We start from the raw sequence: 19913 nt of genomic DNA on the forward strand, positions 1-19913 counted from the left end.
TCTTTGCACAGATCGTTTGTGTGTCGGTTCTGGTTTAATATTCCAGGTGACTCATGCTTGGGCAGATTCCCTTATCCCTGGTGCCAGCTTCCTCTGAAATATGCTGAGCATCAGCCTCACAGGTGTGAAGAGGAAAGGAATAATTAGAGATTATCCAACAGGCTGTGCAGAGTGCTCCATGAATGTAAGGTACACAAATAAAACAAAATTAGCCAAATCCTCTCTGCAAATAAAAAAGTCATCCCTCCAATATTTGCCTAGAGAGGAGGCAGGCCTGACTGGAAAAGCAGGCGGCTTTGTCTGCGGAGCGTCCTCTCCCACCGACCACAGCAAATATTTCCTGTGCTTTCCGTCTCCAGGGTCAATTTCAGCCCTCTTACAAAGGCTCAATTTACGTTAGCAAATTCCAACTCATGAAAGCTCAGTTGTTCCCCTTGCAATCTAAAAATGGAAACCTCTAGTTTGCTGCTTTGGGCTGTTTAGTTGAAGGATGGCGTCATGGGGTTTGCTCTGTGTTCTGCGGTGTTTGAAGCAAAAACCGCCACAGGACCCTCGTGCTTCTAGAAGGAACAGGCTTGCTCTATCTAAGCTGTCTCCTTCCGGTTCATATGACGGTAGCAAAGAAGTCAAGCCAAGTTCATTCACACCCAGACTGAGGCCCTTACCATCTGGGCTTTAAGAACTTTGTTTCTTGTTGCCATTATTCATCCTGGGAGGCATCCAGCTGCACCTCGGCTCCTTGCTTCCTCCGCCTCCCCATCTCTTTTAAGCCGGTTAGAAACAAATCAAAAGACTTATCCTTCAGAAATCTAGACACGAGGGAAACAGTGCACAGCTAGTCTAACCTGGCTTTAGGATTTGTTCTGCTCAGAGCACCACCAGGCCTACTTCATCTGTCTATGTTCTTCATTCTGTGCAACATCAAAACGGAGAAATATCCATCACATGGTAAGTTTAGCAAGACTCTGCTCTCAATTAACAATGATAAAAGGGGTGTGGCGCAGCATGCATTTCGCAGAGTCACATCTCAGAAGGTTTCATGCACAAATATCTCAGCTTATCTAAAGCAGAAAAGCCCAGCTGGGAAGCCTTGGCAGCCCACCTGCCTCGCAGGCAGAGCCAAAGGCCTGCAAGAGAGGCTGCTGGTCCCATAGAAGGAACAGAATTCTCTGCTTTCAGGACCTGGCCAAATGAGAGCCCTCTTCTGTCAGAATGTTCACGTAAATGGGAAGCTTGTATGAAGCCATAAACAAAATGAAAGAGAGGAGGGTGCGCTTTCCCTGGGGCTCAGGTCAAATGTCAAGTGGCCAATCAGCCAACAGCCTCCACTCACATAGAAGTGTGCCGGCTTCCCAGGCCTCTCCTCCCCCAAAGTGCACCCCCTGCTTGTTTCCAACATCCTCTTTCCAGGCCTCTTTGGGGTTTAGTCACAAGCACTTGGAGAAGCAGTTGCTTGATGAGAGCTGGCTGTGGGGAGTGTAGGGAGGGGAAGCGTGCAGGCTAGAGGCCTGGGTAGTGAGAGTGACGATAGGGGCTGCGTGGCCCAGCCCCTGGGCAGCCTGAGCCTGGGGAGATTGAGCACCCCCACAACAGAGAGGGCCCAGTCTAAGAGGGCTCCAGAACATCTTGAGGAAATCACGGTGTTTAGTGTTATTTGTGAAAGCTTTGCAAATGCCAGTCACTCAGCAAGACTGTTCATTTCCACGGTGTCCATGGCGAGGCAGGGCTTCTGCAACACCAGGCAGTGCAGAGAAAGTGCTTGGGATGCACAGAGCAGAGGGCAGCCTGCTGTGGGGCAGGGTCCTGGGATCCACAGGGCAGAGGCCGGTCTGCCGTGGGGCAAGGTCCTGGAAGCTGCTCCTCCCACCCTATCTCCACTCACAGTCAAGAAAATATAATAATTGTCTTCTAAAAGGTATCTTGAAGGCCAAAGGCACCAATGTTTAGCCTTCTGGTCATCTCTGGGTGTGTTCGTGAGGAAGTCTACCATGGCTCCCTACTCCCACCCTTGGCAGAGTTGGGGACCCCCCTTTTCATGCTTATACATGAATATATGTTCCTGCCAGGAGCTCAGAAGTGCTGCTGGGAATAGAGGAGCTTGAGGTCATTGACCTCCTGGAATCCCAGCACTTTGGGAGGCCAAAGCAGGGTGATTGCTTGAGCCCAGGTGTTTCAGACCAGCCTGGGCAATGTGGCAAAATCCTGTCTCTACAAAAAAAAAAAAAAAAAAAAAAAAATTAGCTGAGTGTGGTGGTATGCTCTTGGGGTCCTAGCTACTTGGGAGGCTGAGGCAGGAGGATTGCTTGAGGCCAGGAGGTTGAGGTTGCAGTGAGCCGAGATGAGGCCACTGCGCTCAGCCTGGGTGACAGGGTAAGACCCTGTCTCAAAACAAAACAAAACAAAAAGAAAAGAAAAAGAAAAAAATCATTGATCTGAAAAAAAGACGCCCAGAATAAATTATAAAGGGAAAAGGCAGGTTTCAAAGTGCCATATGCAGTACAATCCAATCTTCATGAAGAAAAAAAAAATTGTAATGAAGAATTTGGAAATGTATACAGCAAAATCTGTGATATTTATTTTTCTTTTAATAAAGCTATTTCTACTACCTATGCTCCCCCAAATAATTTTTTATTGCCACTTTAGTAAAATATAAAAATAGGTATCAATAGATGGTAATTGAGTGTATTTCACAACGAGAGGTGGGCAGTGCCTGGATGGCCATGTCTGAGGAGCATCATGAATAGGTGACTATGGACCTGCAGAGGAGAGGTTGGGGAGGGAGAGCATGGTATGCAGACATACCTTCTCCACCCTGATTTGAGGTCTCCTCGGTAACCTGGGTCATAAAACAGAGTATTAATAAAGTTGGTGGATGGAAGGGCAAGAGCACAGGAAGGAGGAGCCAGAGGCAGTAAGTTCAGTTGTACACTCGCCAAAGAGTAAGTGCCAACAACTGGCACAGGCATGAGCTGGCAAACATCAAGCTGGGAGTGTGGCAGGAAGAGAGGAGGCAGAGCAAACACAGGCTGCAGTGGACACATACACATATTTCTTGACTACGAGGATGAATAAAAAGAAGAGGCTGGCAATTGTATAATGGTCTTCTGTCTTCATGCCAGATGGGCCAGGGTTCACCCAGGGCTGTGGTCTAGAGTCTTATAATCGAAGCAAGTGATAACACCTAGAGTGAAACCCCACAGGGCTGGGAGCTACAATAGTGACATGTGAAAGCATAAGCTCTGGGGCAAAAAGCTTTTCCATCTCATAATTTCTACTTCTTCTTTTTTTTTTTTTTAAGATGGAGTCTTACTCTGTTGCCCAGGCTAGAGTGCAATGATGCAATCTCTGCTCACTGCAACCTTCGCCTCCCTGGTTCAAGCAATTCTCCTGCCTCAGACTCCCCGGTTAGCTGGGATTATAAGGCACCCACCACCATGCCCAGCTACTTTTTGTATTTTTAGTAGAGATGGAGTTTCACCATGTTGGCCAGGCTGTTCTGGAACCCCTGACCTCAAGTGATCCGCCCACCTCAGCCTCCCAAAGTGTTGGGATTACAGGCATGAGCCACTGCGCCTGGCCTAAAGAAGCCTTTCAAAAGTATCTCTGGGTCAAAAAGCTTTTTGGTATCTTTTTTTGAAAAAAGCCTTTCAAAAGTAGTTCTGGGGCAAAAAGGCTTTCGGTATCTTAGTTGAAAGGAGAAAAAGTCAGGTTGGGACACTTAATAAAAATATTTAAAATAGGACAAATGAGTACAGAAAATAATATACTCTCATCATACCATTACCCAGATTTAGTAAATTAGGTTCAGATATTTTTTAAGGAATGGAAACTACAGATGCAATCAAATTGCCTTTGGCTTCCTGATGTCATTCCCTTCCTTCCCTCACTAAGAACTAACTATGCAGAGGTTAGTGAATGCTCTTCTTGGTTATGTTTTTATACTTTTCCTATAGATAATATCGACATGTTCCTCAGACACAAATATTCTTGATGAGATATAGCAGGATATAATAGTGTTTGCATAAAATAATGGTTCTTGCAATAAGCTTCTCTCTTGTGGGCAATATTAATTTGATTTTTTAAAATTTCTTTATATCCATGAGGAGGGGAAAAAATCACATTTTGAAGAGAAGTCTTACTGATTCATAGATTTACGAGTTAAAGGAGATAAGAGACTCCTTTTGCAAAAGACATAATATACCAATTTTAAATAATTAGATTAACCGATATAATTTTGCAACTTGCTTTTCTCCCACTTGACATTATGTTTTTGACATTCATTCATGATGAAGTGTGCTGCTTTAGTTAATTAACTTTTTACTCCTGTGTAATAAGTAGAGTATTCTACTGTATAAATATACTATAATTTACCCATTTACTGTTAATAGACATTTTGATTTTTGCCTTTTCTTCTGATATAAGCAATGCTACAATGAGCACTTTTATACATGTGCCATCATGGCCAAGTGTGAGTTTCTCTAGCATGAACCATGAAAGCAACACTACTCGGGTAGACGATACATACTCATCTTCCCCTTAACCAACTATTGCCAAATTGTCTCTCAAAGTCTTGAGCCAGTTTCACGCTTCTGCCAGCAGTTTGAGTTCTCATTTCTCTACATCTTCATCAATACTTTTGAGTATAAACTAAAATAACTCATTTTTCTTATTACTAGTGAATAATCATGTTTTCATATACATAGGCTATTCAGTTTTTCTTTTCTGTGTTTTATGCATTTATATCCCTTGCTCATTTTTTCTATTGGCCTGTTTGTAGCTTATTGATTTGTATGAATTTTTTACACATGTTAGGTTCTAATCCTTTTCTAGTTATCTAAATTGCAAATCTTTTTCTAACTGGTGACTTGCCTATTCACTTTGTTTATGGTGGCTTTTCATATAAAAAATTTTGAGGCCAGGTGCGGTGGCTCATGCCTGTAATCCCAGCACTTTGGGAAGCCAAGGCAGGAGGATTACTCAAACCCAGGAATTTGAGACCAGCCTGGGCAACAAAGAGAGACCCTGTCTCTAGAAAAATAAATAAATAAATAAATAAATAATAAAAAATACAACATTAGCATGGCATGGTGGGGCACCCCTGCAGTCATAGCTACTTAGGAGGCTGAGGCAGGAGAATCCCTTGAGCCCAAGGGTTTGAGGCTGCAGTGAGCTGCCGTCACACCACTGCACTCCAGCCTGGGTGACAGAGCAAGACTCTGTCTCTAAAAATAAAAATGAATAAATAAATAAAGTTTACCTAATTGTAGTCAAATACATCAGTCTTTCCCTTTCAGTTTTGGGTACATTTATATGGCATAAAGAGATTTTCTTTTTTTTTTTTTGAGACAAAGTCTTGCTCTGTAGCCAGGCTGGAGGTCAGTGGCACGATCTTGGCTCACTGCAACCTCTGCCTCCCAGATTCAAGCAATTCTCCTGCCTCAGCCTCCTGAGTAGCTAGGACTACAGCTGCTCGCCACCACACTGGCTAATTTTTATATTTTTAGTAGAGATGGCGCTTTACTATGTTGGCCAGGCTGGTCTCAAACTCCTGACCTTAAGTGATCTGTCCACCTCGGCCTCCCAAAGTGCTGGGATTACACGTGTGAGCGACTGTGCCCGGCCTATATTTTCTTGTATTTTCTTCCAAATGTTTTAAAGTTTTGATTTTGCATTTCGATTTTTCATACCTCTGAAAGTAATGTAGTTTCTCCCGCACTGAGCATTAATTTTCCAAGCACCGCTTGCTGAGTAACCTGTCCTTTCTGCAATGTATCACGCCGTCTCTGTTATAGCCCGAGCCTCCATATGCCTGAGCCTGCTTTCAGATGCTCTGTTCTATTCTATTTCCTTTTTCTGTATACTTTGCAACATTTATTTTTTTGCAGGGCAAGTCTCCCAACTATTTTCTTCTTGAATTTTTATGTTCTTAGGTTCAGAAATGTTTCTTTTTGAAAACTGGTCACTGGTTTCTGTTTCCTTTAGGGGTATGACAAAGTATCAGTTAGGAATCTTTCTCTTGCAAGGAACAAAAAGTGCTTCTGACTATTTTAAGCAAAAAGAAGCAGGGTGGGGTGACGGGAAGGATTTTTTCACAAGGATATGAGGCTCACAGAATTGGCAGGAGACTGAGAGATCTGGCTTAGAAAATGGGTCAGATGCAAGGCAGTGCCAGGAGAGGAAGCAGAATGAAGCCTAACCACAAAGCAGCCTGGAACATGGTGGTGCCGGCACCTTCCACCGCTCGCTCACTGGCTGCAGAGTGGACCCTCAGTGGGATATAACTGAAGTGACTTTATAGGACTTACCTTTTAACGTTAGAAGTTGCCCAACAGAGAGGGTGATTTTATGTGATATTATTGATGCTGAAGCACAATTTTCTTAAACTAACCAAAAGACATTGAAATCATGCCATAATCAAGGATGATTGATTTGTTTTTTATTTGACTTGGCATGTTCCCCTATGTCTCAGGTCGACAAATAACAAATTCACATCAACTGCATCAGATGATTTTTATATAGGTTCAAATAGTAGGTCTTCATCATGGCTATATATTAGAATCACCTGGGAAGCTTTCACAACTTATTGATCCCCTCAACCCTCTTAAGACCAATTAAGTCAGAATCCCTGGTGTTGGGACCTGAGCTTCAGTATTTTTTTTTAAAGCTCTCCTTCCCCTATCCACTGATGCTAACAGGCAGACAGTGCTGAGAGTCGTTGGGCTAAAAGCAAACAGTTGTGCTAACACCAATTACAAGTGAGATTGCCTCTATTTCAAAACTGTTCCTCCATGTTTGGTTTGTACAGTAGCACCACAATATAGACTCAAAAGAAGCATTGACAGATTGGAATCTATTTCAAACTTGCAAACTTCATCGATGGAAACAAAGGCTGGTAAAAGATCTACACGTTCCTCAGACACACAAATATTCTTGATGAGATATAGCAGGATATAACAGTGTTTGCATAAAATAATGGTGCTTGCAACCAACTTCTTTCTTGTGGGCCATATTAATTTGATTTTTTTAAGTTCTTTATATCCATGAGGAGGGAAGAAAAATCAGGTTTTGAAGAGAAGTCTTACTGACTCATAGATTTACAAGTTAAAGGAGATAAGAGACACCTTTTGCAAAAGACATAATATACCAAACTTTATTTTCATCAGGAGAAAACCATGTTGATAGATTTAATTACAGTAAACAGTTCAGCAATTAGGATCTATCGCTCAGAACGTGATCTGAGTGATTTTGATAGCAAGAGAGCTGCTCCTGAGGCATATTTGTCTTCTTCAAATTTGAGTGATTTAATTCTTTAGATTGGTTGGAGTTCCTGGCTTTCAAAAGAGGGAATTCTTGGAACCATTCTAAAGAGGTCTCTCGATGACTTCAGAGTAAACCTTAAATTAATCATATGTGAAGATCTATGCTTCCATAATGTTTCCAAAAGCCATATTTTGATTGACATTCTCAGGTATATATATGTTACTGATCCTAAACGTGAGTCCAACAACTGTACCCACTATTAGTGGTGTGCCACAGATGTTCAACAACCAGCTCTGGGCTGGGCTTCTCAGCTCATGCCTCTAACGCTCTGGGAGGCCAAGTCCAGTCTGGGCAACATAGTGGGACCATGTCTGTACAAAACAACAACAACAACAAAATGGATGTTGTAATGTGTACCTGTAATCTTAGATACTTGAGGGGCTGGGCAGGAGGATTGCTTGAGCCCAAGAGTTCGAGGTTATAATGAGCTATGATCACATCACTGCACTTCAGCCCGGGCAGCAGAGCAAGACCTTGAATGTGAAAAATATTAATAATAATTTTAAAAATAATCAGCTGTCTTGGGGGGAAGAGTGCTGTTATGTAGTGGTTGCCTACTTCTATACTGCAAACACTACCAGCTATGGCCAAGTTGATTTCAAGCTACCAAATTGAGGTCACTTAACACGGAGTTGGGAAGAGTTACATGGAGGTACAGCATTGTATAATAACGCTTTTATACAGATACAATAGATAGAAATAAGAGTATAGATAATAGTAATATATGATAAAACAGTTAGGAGGTCATCCATTTTGAATATCAATCACCTCTGCTTTTAATATGTTATTTAATTAAATCTTATACAGTTTATTTTTAATAGACTTTATTTTTTAGAACAGTTTTAGGTTTACAGCAAAACTGAGCAGAAAGTGCAGAGTTCCCATATATCCCCTGCATCTTCTCCCACAGCTCCTTCTACCCCACTATCAATATCCTACATCATGCAATACATTTGTTACAACTGATAAACCTACGCGGACTCATGATTATCATCCAAAGTCCATAGTTTATATTAGTATTCACTCTTGGTCTTGTACATTTTATGGGTTTTGATAAATATATAATGATATGTATCCACCATTATAGTATCATAAAGGATACTTTCACCACCCTAAAAGTCTGTGCTCTGCCTTTTCATTCCTTCCTCCCCCAAACCCTGGGAACCACTGATCTTTTAATTATCTCTATAATTTGTCTTCTTTCAGAAGGTCATATAGTTATAATCATATAGTTTGTAGTCTTTTTAGATTGCCTCTTTCTTTCTTTCTCTGTCTTCTTTCTTTCTTTCTTTCTTTCTTTCTTTCTTTCTTTCTTTCTTTCTTTCTTTCTTTCCTTCCTTCCTTCCTTCCTTCCTTCCTTCCTTCCTTCCTTCTCTCTCTCTCTCTTTCTTTCTTTCTTTCTCTTTTTAATGGAGTCTCACTCTGTCGCCAGGCTGGAGTGCAATGGCAGGATCTCCACTCACTGCAACCTCTGCCTTCTGGTTCAAGTGATTCTCCTGCCTCAGCCTCCCGAGTAGCTGTAGCTGGGACTACAGACATGCGCCACCACACCTGGCTAATTTTTGTATTTTTAGTAGAAACGGGGTTTCACCATGTTGGCCAGGATGGTCTTGATCTCTTGACCTCGTGATCTGCCCGTCTCAGTCTCCCAATGTGCTGGGATTACAGGCGTGAGTCAACACACCCGGCTGGCTTTTTCTTTCACTTAGTAATATATACTTAATATTCCTCCATGTCTTTTCATGGCTTGGTAGCTCATTTCTCCTTAATGCTGAATACTATTCCACTGCCTGGATATACCACAATTTATGTATCCATTCACCTACGTTTTGGTTACTTCCAGATTTTGGCATTTATAAATGAAGCTACTATAAACATCTGTGTGTATTATAAGTTGTTATGTGGACATAAGTTTTCAACTCATTTGGGTAAATACCAAAGAGTGCAATTGCTGGATGCAGAGTTTAATTTTTAATAATGGCTGTGTTTAAAAATCACCTTGGAAAATTCCTGGAAATTTAACAAGAGGTTCTCATCCACTGGTGTGAGTCCGTGTTGGCCTATCACTGCATTATAATCGCATCCCTACCCTTCCTCCAAGTTGGGCTTAATACAAATTCAAATGAGTTTTGGGGGACTCCAACTGATGTCCATCTGTGACATGTCTTTAAAATGTTGCTTTTGTATGTGCATATGTATGTATGTTCCAGTGGGTTTATTAAATAAAAAAAATAGGCTGGTTGGTTCTCAGCTTTCCAACAAAAGCAAGTCAAAGCCAGTATCAGGATTTTTTGCTCCCTCCTGTAAACTAAAAATAAGATGCTAAGCTCCTCCACCAACAAAATGGATCCCCCTGTGGCCGAAGGGATCCCAGGAAAACCTTAAAACTGAGTTCCTAGCCATGAAGGGACAGGAGGTCAAACATACCTTGTTATACCCCCACCTTTTTTCTCTTTAAACACAAAAACCGACCAGCATTAATGTTAAAATAGAGATCATAAGACCAACAGAATGAACTCTTTGTGGTCATAAGACACCAAATTATAAACAAGACCTAAGGCCATGCCAAGCCAAGGGTTAAGTCACACACACAACATTTAAAGAATAAACTAGGTTCTAACTGCCACAAGGTTTTTCCTTTTCTCCAGCAGCTAAACAAGCACTGCCCTCAAGATAAGCAAGATTAAAACAATTACAACTCACCCAGCTCACCGACGCTGAGTAACTGACCGCTGTTCCACCAGCCATAACTATAGCTTTGATTGGATGAGAGACTGACTCCAGTAACTTTCTCCTGATAAGAGACCACCGGCCATGGACTGGTTCTGGCTGGTTTGCAGAAAGTACATTCATCCGCCTTCATGTCCTGAAAAGACCTTTTGAGGTATGGGGCCTAAATTTAATACATTTAAATGTTAAATCTCCACCCCAAAGTGAACCTGGGTTGTATGTTACATGCATGTTTGTTCAATATGCATGTGTCGGGACTACCTTCATGAATATTCGTAGTTCTTCCTGTAACCTGTTGAATACATATGTTTAGCCACCCTGTCCAGCATGAAGCTTCTGTCCCAGCCCCTCCTGCTTCGACATGCCTGACTCCGGTCTTGGCCAGAGGCACACTTCTGAGCCTGCAGGATGGCCACCTTGCAGGCTGTAACCCTTTACAAGAAATAAAATCTCCTCTCCTTCTCACAATTTATAAATTTGTGATATTTTTAGTTAACATTCCAAAGCATCGTGCACAGAAGTGATAAACCCCTCCCATCAGAGGTTCTTAAACCGTTCCTTAGAATCTCAGGGGCTGCCGAGGTGCCCCTAGGGAAGCAACTCATTTTAAGTAGAGCTCCCCACCCCTCCATCCCACCCCCATCTTTTTCACCATGATCCCCTCAAACAGGGCGCCTTCACTCTTCTGTTTGATGTACTGGGTTTCTGCATTAGACTTTGTTTGAAGAAGGATTTCTTTGACTACAAACACTTTCAAACCTCTGCCTTGGAACTCAAAATGTTAATGAAGGAATTGGACTGTGCCTCACACCATTAATCACGGTCCGCTGTGCTGTTCCCGCCATGTTTGCAGTCGCCTCAACAAAAACTGTTCTGAGCATCAGGAGAGAGTTTAGGGAGCAAATGCCTATAATACTGTGGTCTAAGATGTCCATGTCCATAGTGATAAGAAATAGAGACCCAATTGTTACACGGTGCTGTCTACTTTGTTACAGCTATGTGTGGAATTACTTTGGGCTCATCCCTGGAGCTGCCAGTCAACACTGTAAAATTGAGAGAAGAAACAAGTGTGATCCATTTTTATTTCCTCTGATTGAATTAGTTCTTCCTGGAGGGAAGACCCGTTAAGATCCAGCATTTGTCATCAAGGCTTTGTATGATCAATGTCTTGGCTGAAACATTTGCTGGTCCCATTAGACAAGACTCCCCACAACTTACGTTTGCTGTTTTGTACACAATTTTTTTCTTCTCATATTCAGAGATTTATCACATTGAGTCCAGGTAGTCTCTTTATACTTTATACATAACTAATCTATAAGCAAGGTGTATCCTAAAGCACACTCGGAAGCTATTAATAGATCAGGAATGGGAGAAATAAACGTATAGAGCGGCCTCCTTGGTATCCTGTTTGTTGGCACTGGTTATACCACGCGTTCCCATGATGAAAGGATAAAGTTATGCGAAAACTGTCTACCTCTCTTCCTTGTGGGGGAAGCATCCATTCATCCTAGTCTGTTTCAGAGGTAAGTTAGAGGAAAACTTTCTTGTGTACTTTTTCCCTTTTGCAAGCAACCTTCTGGAGGGATTTCTAAACCTCCTTTTTTTAGCTTTTTCTCCTCCTTCCTTTGTGTTCATGGAGGGACTGCAGCTGCTTTCCTCCCTGACTGTGGCTTAGTAGCTGCTATATTTGTAGATTTCATATTGCAGTGATGAGAAGATTTGTAAAGATTATGTAAATTGTATACTGTTAGGAGACATGTCGGGTTGCTCTCCAGACTTTGGGTGCTTTGAACGGAAAGAACAACGCAATTCTGGAAGTTATTTTCAGTTCCTTTGGGGACAGATCTCACTGTTATTTAGAAGTGGTCAGTGATCAGAAGTGATGGCATTCCCCAGACCTTGAGATCAAAAAATGTCAATGCCTGGAGAAACTTTAGAGTGTATCTGGTGAACTCGGTTATTTTATATATGAGGGAAATGAAACCAGAGAGGCTAGCCAGCCTGGAGGGTGCCACACAGCTCAAAAGTAGGACAGTCAGGCCCAGAGTTCAGGTAGGCCACTGCACATTTAGGAGAGTTTTGCTTTCTTTTGGTTTTGCTTTGTTTTGCTTTAGCTTCTTGAAACTCTCCTGGGGGCAAGTCTTTATGTAAAAACAGAATGAAATCAGGGCTTTAGTTGGGGTGCTGAGAATGCATGTGAGGGAGTTCTAAGAGAGCAAGAAGGAGCCCAGCCTCCCTTGCTTGTAGCATGAGCTACTGACAGATGGCTTCTTCCCTTCCTCTAAAAAAAAAAAAAAAAAAAAAAAAAAATTAAAAAGAACATAAAGAAATAAATCAGTAGAATTCTAAACAGCAAAAGACCCACTGAGGTCTAAGCAAGTCCTAAAATGTAGTAACTACAGAGGCCTTTAGATCTTCAGGAATGTGCTGAATTGCTCAGACAGCCGAGACGGTGGAATTCTGGCTGAAATGGTCTTTCCTAACCTTGAGTCAGAAACCCGGGGCTCTTGGCTGCTCCGACTGAGGGTCCCACCCAAGCACCTGAGACGGAAGGTGACCTGCAGGGCAAAAGGTCTAGCCGCAGCCACCTGGGCTTTTGCAAACCCCAGCAAATCACAAACTGCCCTTCCCTGGTTTGCTGACAGGTTCATTTCTGGGACAGTTAAATGCAGGCCTGGCTCTAGGCAAAATTGTAAAGTAAGTGAGTCTGTTTTCAGCACATTCTTTTCTTCCTCATTAGCAGCGCCCAGTCCCAGCTGTCACTAGCATCCTGTGCACCCACTCTGGCACTGTTGGTGGCAGTGCCAGGCCTTTCCCTTCCTCCCCTAGTCAGCAGCTTCCCATTCCCAGTCCAGGGCCCCAGGGCAGCCCTGTACTTCCCATTCCAAGCCCAGCCATTCCAACAAACTGACTTGCGCCTGTGCATTGGTGGCTTCCAATGGATTCATTCATTCAGTTCCTCCCAGGCAATATGCTTTCACTTTGGCAATGGCTGGCTGGATACAACTTAATCGGATTATTCAGAGGGTAGAAATTTCCAGTGTGGGTGCAGTGCACAGAGTGGGCGGCAGGCAGAGGGAGGCAGGGAAGGGTTTGGCCTCTGAGTGGCAGTCGGTCCCTTGCTCTGGCTGTGGCTGAAGGCCCTGGGAGAGGGACAGATGACATGGCATGTTGAAGGCTTTTCCTGGCACTGGGATCCTATGAAACACTCACAGAGATCTGCTTTTCTTACATCCCCCAAGTTAGCAAATAAATGCTCATAAAACTGGCTGGTTTTGGCTATTTCATAATGAGGCTTGCACATACCACGACCCCTTCCGAGGCCGTTCTTACAGGATTTAGGTTTTACCTAGCTTAAGAATGCGGCATGTCTCTAATGACAAGATCTCAGATTCTCTTACCCAGCTGCTTGACGCCAAGTGACAGCCGGAGTTCTGTGCTGCTCTTGGGCCTTTTTTCCTCCTTTTGCATGTTCTTGTTAGTCCTCAATTTGGAGGGGGCAGGAGCTGTGTTACTGAGACTCAGAACTCTTGTTTTCCACCATCATGGGTTTTTCGTTGAAACCATTTTCACTGTGTTTCTACGCTGGTTTTAAGTAAGGATGACATCACGAGAAATGTTTTTTAAACTACTGTCCTTGGGGAGGAGGGAGCTTGCTGCTGGTGTCTAAAGTCTGCCTCTCTCTCTGCTTTGATAACCCTGGCAGCATCACTATACGATCATTTGCATCCTGGTATAGCCAAGTCGCCCTGGCTAGCAATGCCCTTCTTCCTATTTTTACTCCTGTGTGTGTGCTGACTGTCACCCACCTACTCTACTGCGTCACCACCTGAGACTGGTGGCCCCTTTGTGCAAGGCCAGCTTCAACTGTGGGCAGACATCAGGGAGAGGTGGCCTAAAGAGGCTGAGTCCATTCAGATCCTGCCTCTCTCTTCCCCAGCAGGCAGAAACTATGCGCGTGTGTTCCCCGAGTGATTCTGCACAAGGCCATCTGCAGCTTGCACAGCTCAGCCCCAGGAGGATGAGCACATGAGGCCTGAAAAAAATCTTGGGAAGAGTGACAGCGGTGGTGTTTCCTCTCCAGGGATGACACCCTAAAGACTGGGCCCTGTGTGGGGACAATACAGGGTGAGTGGTGCCTGCCCAGAGATGCACCAGACTCACCCAAGCCCAGTCCCTATTGTTTCTCTCCACCAAGGATCCTCTCGGCTCCAGAGAAGAGCCTTTCCCTTCCTGTTGAGCTCTGCAATTTTCTTTAGATAAACCAATGCTGCAAAAACAAGACAGGTGTCCTTGCAGGCCATCCACACACTCACACAAAATAATCACCAGACTTTATTTTAGAAGCCACCAGAATAATAGCTGAGGCATCCAGGAACAGTGTTGAGGAGTGTCTGTGAATGATAATTAAACGTGGCTACCTCCCACGCCAAAGACAGCTTCCCCTTGCAGAGATAACTTCAGATGCAATGTTAGCTATGCAGTCTGTGACTTCCTTAGTGCCAATGAGTCCTATGAAGTGTTCAGCCCTGTGTGCCAAAGACTTAAAAATTGACTTTCATAAAAGTCATCATTTATGCCATGGCCGGCTCCCTGTTCAAACAAGGGGTTTCCAAAGCCCCAGAAAGAAGGAGCCTTAGGCATACTCAGATCAGAGCTCAACAGGAAGATAAGACTCTCCAGTACAGCCAACCAAAAAATCGCAATCCCTTGACAGACTTCCTTTTGGAAGGGGGAGTGGTGCTGGATTTCAGCCTCCTTGCTGGTTCCTTTCACAGTGAGGGCAGGCTGTGGTGCTCACGGACTTGTGGGAAGGGCATAGTGACAGGAGATGGGGCCTGTGCGGCCTTAGCTCAGGCCCCCGAGGTATTTCCAGGATGTTGCCGCCTGCCTGAGCCCCTGTCCCCAGAGGATGCATGGATGAATGACCCTGAGTCTCCCATCATGGCCATCTAAGTTCCACCAGTCTGTCCCTAGCCAGAGTCTCTGCTTGCCCCCTCTCCTTTTCCCCCTCGCTTTTCCCAGCTTGTGCATCGTGCTCTTTGCACACTGTACCATCATCCAAGCTCTACTCTTCCTTCCTTCAAGGCCAGGTTCAAATTCCAATTCCTTTATGGAATCTTTATTGCCAGAGTTAGTAATAACACAATAATGCCCTGCAAGCATGCATTGGTTTGGAGCTTTCCTATCCATTACCTCATTCAAAGGTCCTAGAGCTCCGGAGCTGGAAAGCCTTACAAACCATCACACTATGATTTTATGGAGGTGCAGGCTAAGGAAGCATTCAGGATGCTACTGTTGGCAGTGAGCAAGGAAGAACTCTCAGGCCTCTTGACCACCCAGACCAGTAATCCCCACAGCAGAGACTCCTGCAGGCTGCAGGTGAGATGACTGGGCAGGGTGACTCACCCATGCTCACACGACCAGCCGAGCAGCCTCATTAGTGTCTGTGTCTTCTGCCTCCTAGTTCAATGCTTTCAACCAGATGGAGCTGCCCTCCTGCAAATCGTGGATTGTCCTTGTGGAACGGCTCTGGGGGCTAGTGTGGCAAAGCTATTTCACCACACATGTGACTCAGCCTTACCCCCGGCGTTGTTATTTAAAATCTTTGACCCCAATAAAGCTCCTAAAGAATAGGGCCAATATTTTATACCCCCTGAGGTCCTTACTGCCCTATTTCACTGCTCCAGTAATTACTGCATGACTTTCTCTGGATTGATGGGATGGAGAACCATCCTTGTTTAAACAAGGCAGGAGGAAGAAAAGGCAGAAATCAGTGAGAACTAAGCCTTCTCTGCCCGGGAGAGGAAACAGGGGCTTATGCACACAGAGGAAGGCTGAGGCTGGAGGGCAGGCCACTGGGAAGTGGTGGCTCACACCTGCGAGGGCCAGCCATAGCAGGCAGGTTTGGAGGAGTCTGTCCTGGAAGACTCGACACACACCAGCCATCACCCATCACCCTCCCTTCACTCCACTTATAGGAAAGGGGCCCAAACCTTGCAGACCCTGACCAATCCAGGAATTGGGTTTACTCCAAGGCTTAACAGGCCACATTCTTCCAACCTTCGTGCAGCCTGCTTGCGGGGCCTCTTCCCAGCTCTGGGGCTGATTGGATAGGAAGAGATGCCACTGAGATGTTTCTGAGGTCTCCTTTGCCCATTTTTCTTGCAAAGACACCAGATAGGGCCCCTGGCAAGGATGCTGCCATTTCTGCCTCACGTGACTGTATCTGCCACTGAGGCCAAGCCAGATTGCCACGTGGTGCTGGGGACATCTGGCCTGAGCCCCTCGTCACTTGGTGGAATCTTGTGCTGGGTCTTCACCACAGGCATTTCTCTTTTTCCCAGTGTCTTTTCCAATAGGGCATTACTTTTGTCCATATTCTAGGCTCCTGTTCTTGGGTGTGTCAGAAACAGGTAGACAGGGTGACGGCCCTGCTGGGGAACTTGATGGGTTCTCAAGGTGTTGTAGCAAGGGGCAGCCACACCCACAAAGCCAAAATAAGTCCCCCGCTGACCTGCCTGAGGACCTGGTGTGCTCAAGCCACCTGTTGGGCTCAGACATTTCTCTAGAAGGTTCCTATTACATGCATAGTTATTATATGGGAGATTTGAAACTAATTAATCTTTGTAGCAAATAATAATTGTCCCCAAAGAAGCACAGGGTCCTATACAAATAACACTTATCGGGGTTTAATTTTGGTTGTAGGTATAGATTAGTTTGTTCACCTGAAAACCAAATGAGTTGGACTAATCTCTCAAGATTATTTTGAACACCAAATATATGGCTTTTGGAATCTAGCAAGGTAGGTGGTTGAGGGATTTCCTTTTTTTTTTTTTTTTTTTTCCAGCTTTCTGATTTGCCCATTTGTGGCACAAGACTTGGGTCAAACTTGTGAATTACTGTCTTCATTTCGTAAGGCAGAAGCCCTGGGAGGCCTATCAACACTTCCATGGAAGGCTGAAGGCTCCCTGCAAATTAGGTTGAGGGGCTTCTCTCTTGCAGGGATTTTGCTGAGCACGGGGAAGGCTGGAGCACTCTGTCACAGTCCTGTCTTTGCCGTACCTTGGGACATAGCCTGGATAAGCCAGGCCGGGCAGGTGGGCTGGGGGGGTAGACCTAGAATGAGCGTAGCCAATGCTGTGGTGAGGACAGCCCACCTGGACTCTTTGTCACTGTGATTTCCCGAGCTGTGGGGAAGGTTGAAGAGAAGAGTGTCAGGAGCAAGGGGCTGCCCTGGGACAGATGCTGTGCATATGCTCTGTCACTGAATGTCACGGAGCACTGGCGGCTAAGTGTCCTCATCTGCTTTTTACAGGTAAGAAAGCAGAGGCTCCAGCAGGGAGCTCGCCTGGGGCCATGCTGCATTCTCAGGCAAGGCAGCTTTTCCAGGGCCAGGAGACCCTTGCTAGCTGCTTGCCAGTCAACTGTTGTCTCCCTTTGGGAACACCACCTCTGCTGCTGGGCTGGACTTCCTCCCAGCACCAGATGGTGTCATTGACCACCTGAAACAAACACAGTCGATACTGCTACAAACACATCATGCAGTCTTTTTCCTTTCTGATGAGAATTGCACAAAATCGAATTGACCACCTGGAACAAATGCCACCAATACCATTAAAAACATACCATACAGACCTTTTCGTTTTTAATGGGAATTGCATGAAATCAGATTGACTGGAATGCTTGTGTCTGTGGAGCCTAAGCATGTGGCATGCTATATAGATGGTGAATTCATCTGCACATGAGGCCGCACGTTTGACACATCTCCACCAACATAGGGATTGCTTCCCGGCATGCATGACTAATAGTGAGTTGTGAAAAGGAAACTTAACTTAACTATCAATAATAAAAGGGATTTTCAATCAACCATGCTACAGGAAAGATGGCATTCTCTTCTGTTCTCTGTAGAAAAGGCAATAAAAATCAGTGCCACATAACAAGGTTATCAGAGGCTGTAGCATAGAGGTATCACATAGTTAATTAATGAAAATGTTCTCTTATTTTCTGGGTATCCCAAGGCTTTAAAAAATGTATAACTTGTTACAAGTTTTTGTTGTAAATACACGTTCAATTTCATGTGTGATTTCTGTATTAAGGAGTTTTGCATTCATTTTGTGTAAGTTTCAAGCCCCACAGGAGGGCTCCGCCCATCTGCTGTGCACCAACAGTGGAGAAGCAGTGCCAGGAAGGATACATGGAGGTGGGCATGGGGGTGGTAGGCGAGGGGAAGGCAACCAGCTGTGAAAGTCCCCGCGTGTCATTCTAAAGGAGCCCAACTCTTGATGGGGGAGTCTATGGACTTCTCAACAGAGAAATGACAGGATGAGATTTGTGTCTTCCGGTGGTCCTGGAGGAAGGAGGCAGGGTGGTCTAAGGTGGGAAAAAGGGGTGACAGGCAGGTGAGCAAGGAGGCCACAGCAGTGGCATAGGTGAAAGATAATGAGACACTCCTCTGGAGCAGGACGGGTGAGAAGGATAGTTCCAGTGGTGCTCATGAAGCAGACTGGGCAGAACTCCATGGATGACAGACAAGGAATTCGTGTGGGTGTGCTGGGGCCCAGGGACCGGGTAGAGAGAGCGAGTAAAGTGAGATAGAGAAAGGCCGGAGGAAACTGGGCTTTGACCTTGGATGGCAGGGAGGGTGGGAACACCATTCAGAGAGAGCCCAGGAGGAGCAGCAGCTCTGAGCAGATAATGAGTCCAGTGTTGGGCCTGAACAGCCTCAAGTACTGACCCACAAAGCTAAAAGAATGAAATGATCTGAGTCAACAAATTACACACTGAATGAGCCCAGTGGCATGCCAGGCCAGCATGAGGGTGGAAAGATTGAACGGTGGCTGTGATGTAGACTGGGCCCCAGGGAAGAGGTCACAGAACAGCAGACCAAACTGCCCCCACTGAGTTTTTTTTTTTAATTACGTAGCATTTTAGTTAATGATTAAAAATAAGAAATGCATTAATATGTTTCAAAAATCAATACTTACAAAAGGATATTTGCAAAAAGCTTCCTGGTTCCCCTTCCTGGATTCAGTCAATGTTACTAGTTTCCTGTATTTTCTTAAAGATATTTCACGAACGTGCAAGAAAATATGTACTGGTATGCACAAATGTTCTTTTCACTTTATTGTATATCTTGAAGATAGATTCATATTAGCATGATAATAGCTATGCCCTTTTAAATAGCTGCATACTAATCCTTTGTACAGACATACCAACATTTAATTAACCAGTCTCCAATCGATGACCACGGGGTTGTTTTGCACATATATGAGTATACCTGTAGGATAAATTCCTGGAAGTGGAATTGCTGAGTCAAAGGACATGTGTATTTATAATTTTGGAAGGCATCAACAGAGCAGTTTTTAAAAATTGGATCTGAATCTGTGTTGAATATCTTTGTCTCCGGGTCTTCATGTCCTCACACTCCCCATTGTCTGATGGTTATGTCCTACCTTTGCGTTACTTGCCTGCTTAGAAAGGCACTGAGAAAAACCCCACAGGTTTAATAGTGAGAGGACCTGGGTTCAATTCCCAGCTTCCTTACCTAGCTGCTCTTTTCATCAGCAAGACGAACACATCGTCATAAGAACCATTCTGGGTGTGTTCGAGATAATTAACTAGGGCAGTGTGTGCAAGAGCGTTGTGTGAAATGTGAAGGTCTTTTTGAATATACTCTTGATGGTGATGAAAATACAACTGAGAAGAAAGAACAGTGTCAGGTGTGAGGGTGTGTATGTATTTTTAGTGCCATGACAGCTTTTATCTTTGGATCTCATAATGCCTTTATAAATATTTACTTGTAACCTACATTTCACTGTGAAACAGCTGTCAGCATCATTATTTTCATCTTACAGAGGGAC

General features: G+C 44.3%; 1 long non-coding RNA gene across 1 annotated transcript; it reads left to right on the top strand.

Moving 5' to 3' along the window:
- The first annotated feature begins 719 nt into the window (after window positions 1–719).
- On the top strand, window positions 720–18136 carry LOC105740818. The gene is made up of 4 exons (XR_001116902.2): window positions 720–948; window positions 9969–10204; window positions 13991–14178; window positions 17369–18136. It is a non-coding gene; the product is annotated as an uncharacterized LOC105740818 (long non-coding RNA).
- Window positions 18137–19913: the final 1777 nt, after the last annotated feature.

The sequence above is a fragment of the Nomascus leucogenys genome, chromosome 14 (assembly GCF_006542625.1).
Source record: "Nomascus leucogenys isolate Asia chromosome 14, Asia_NLE_v1, whole genome shotgun sequence".
Lineage (NCBI taxonomy): Eukaryota > Metazoa > Chordata > Mammalia > Primates > Hylobatidae > Nomascus > Nomascus leucogenys.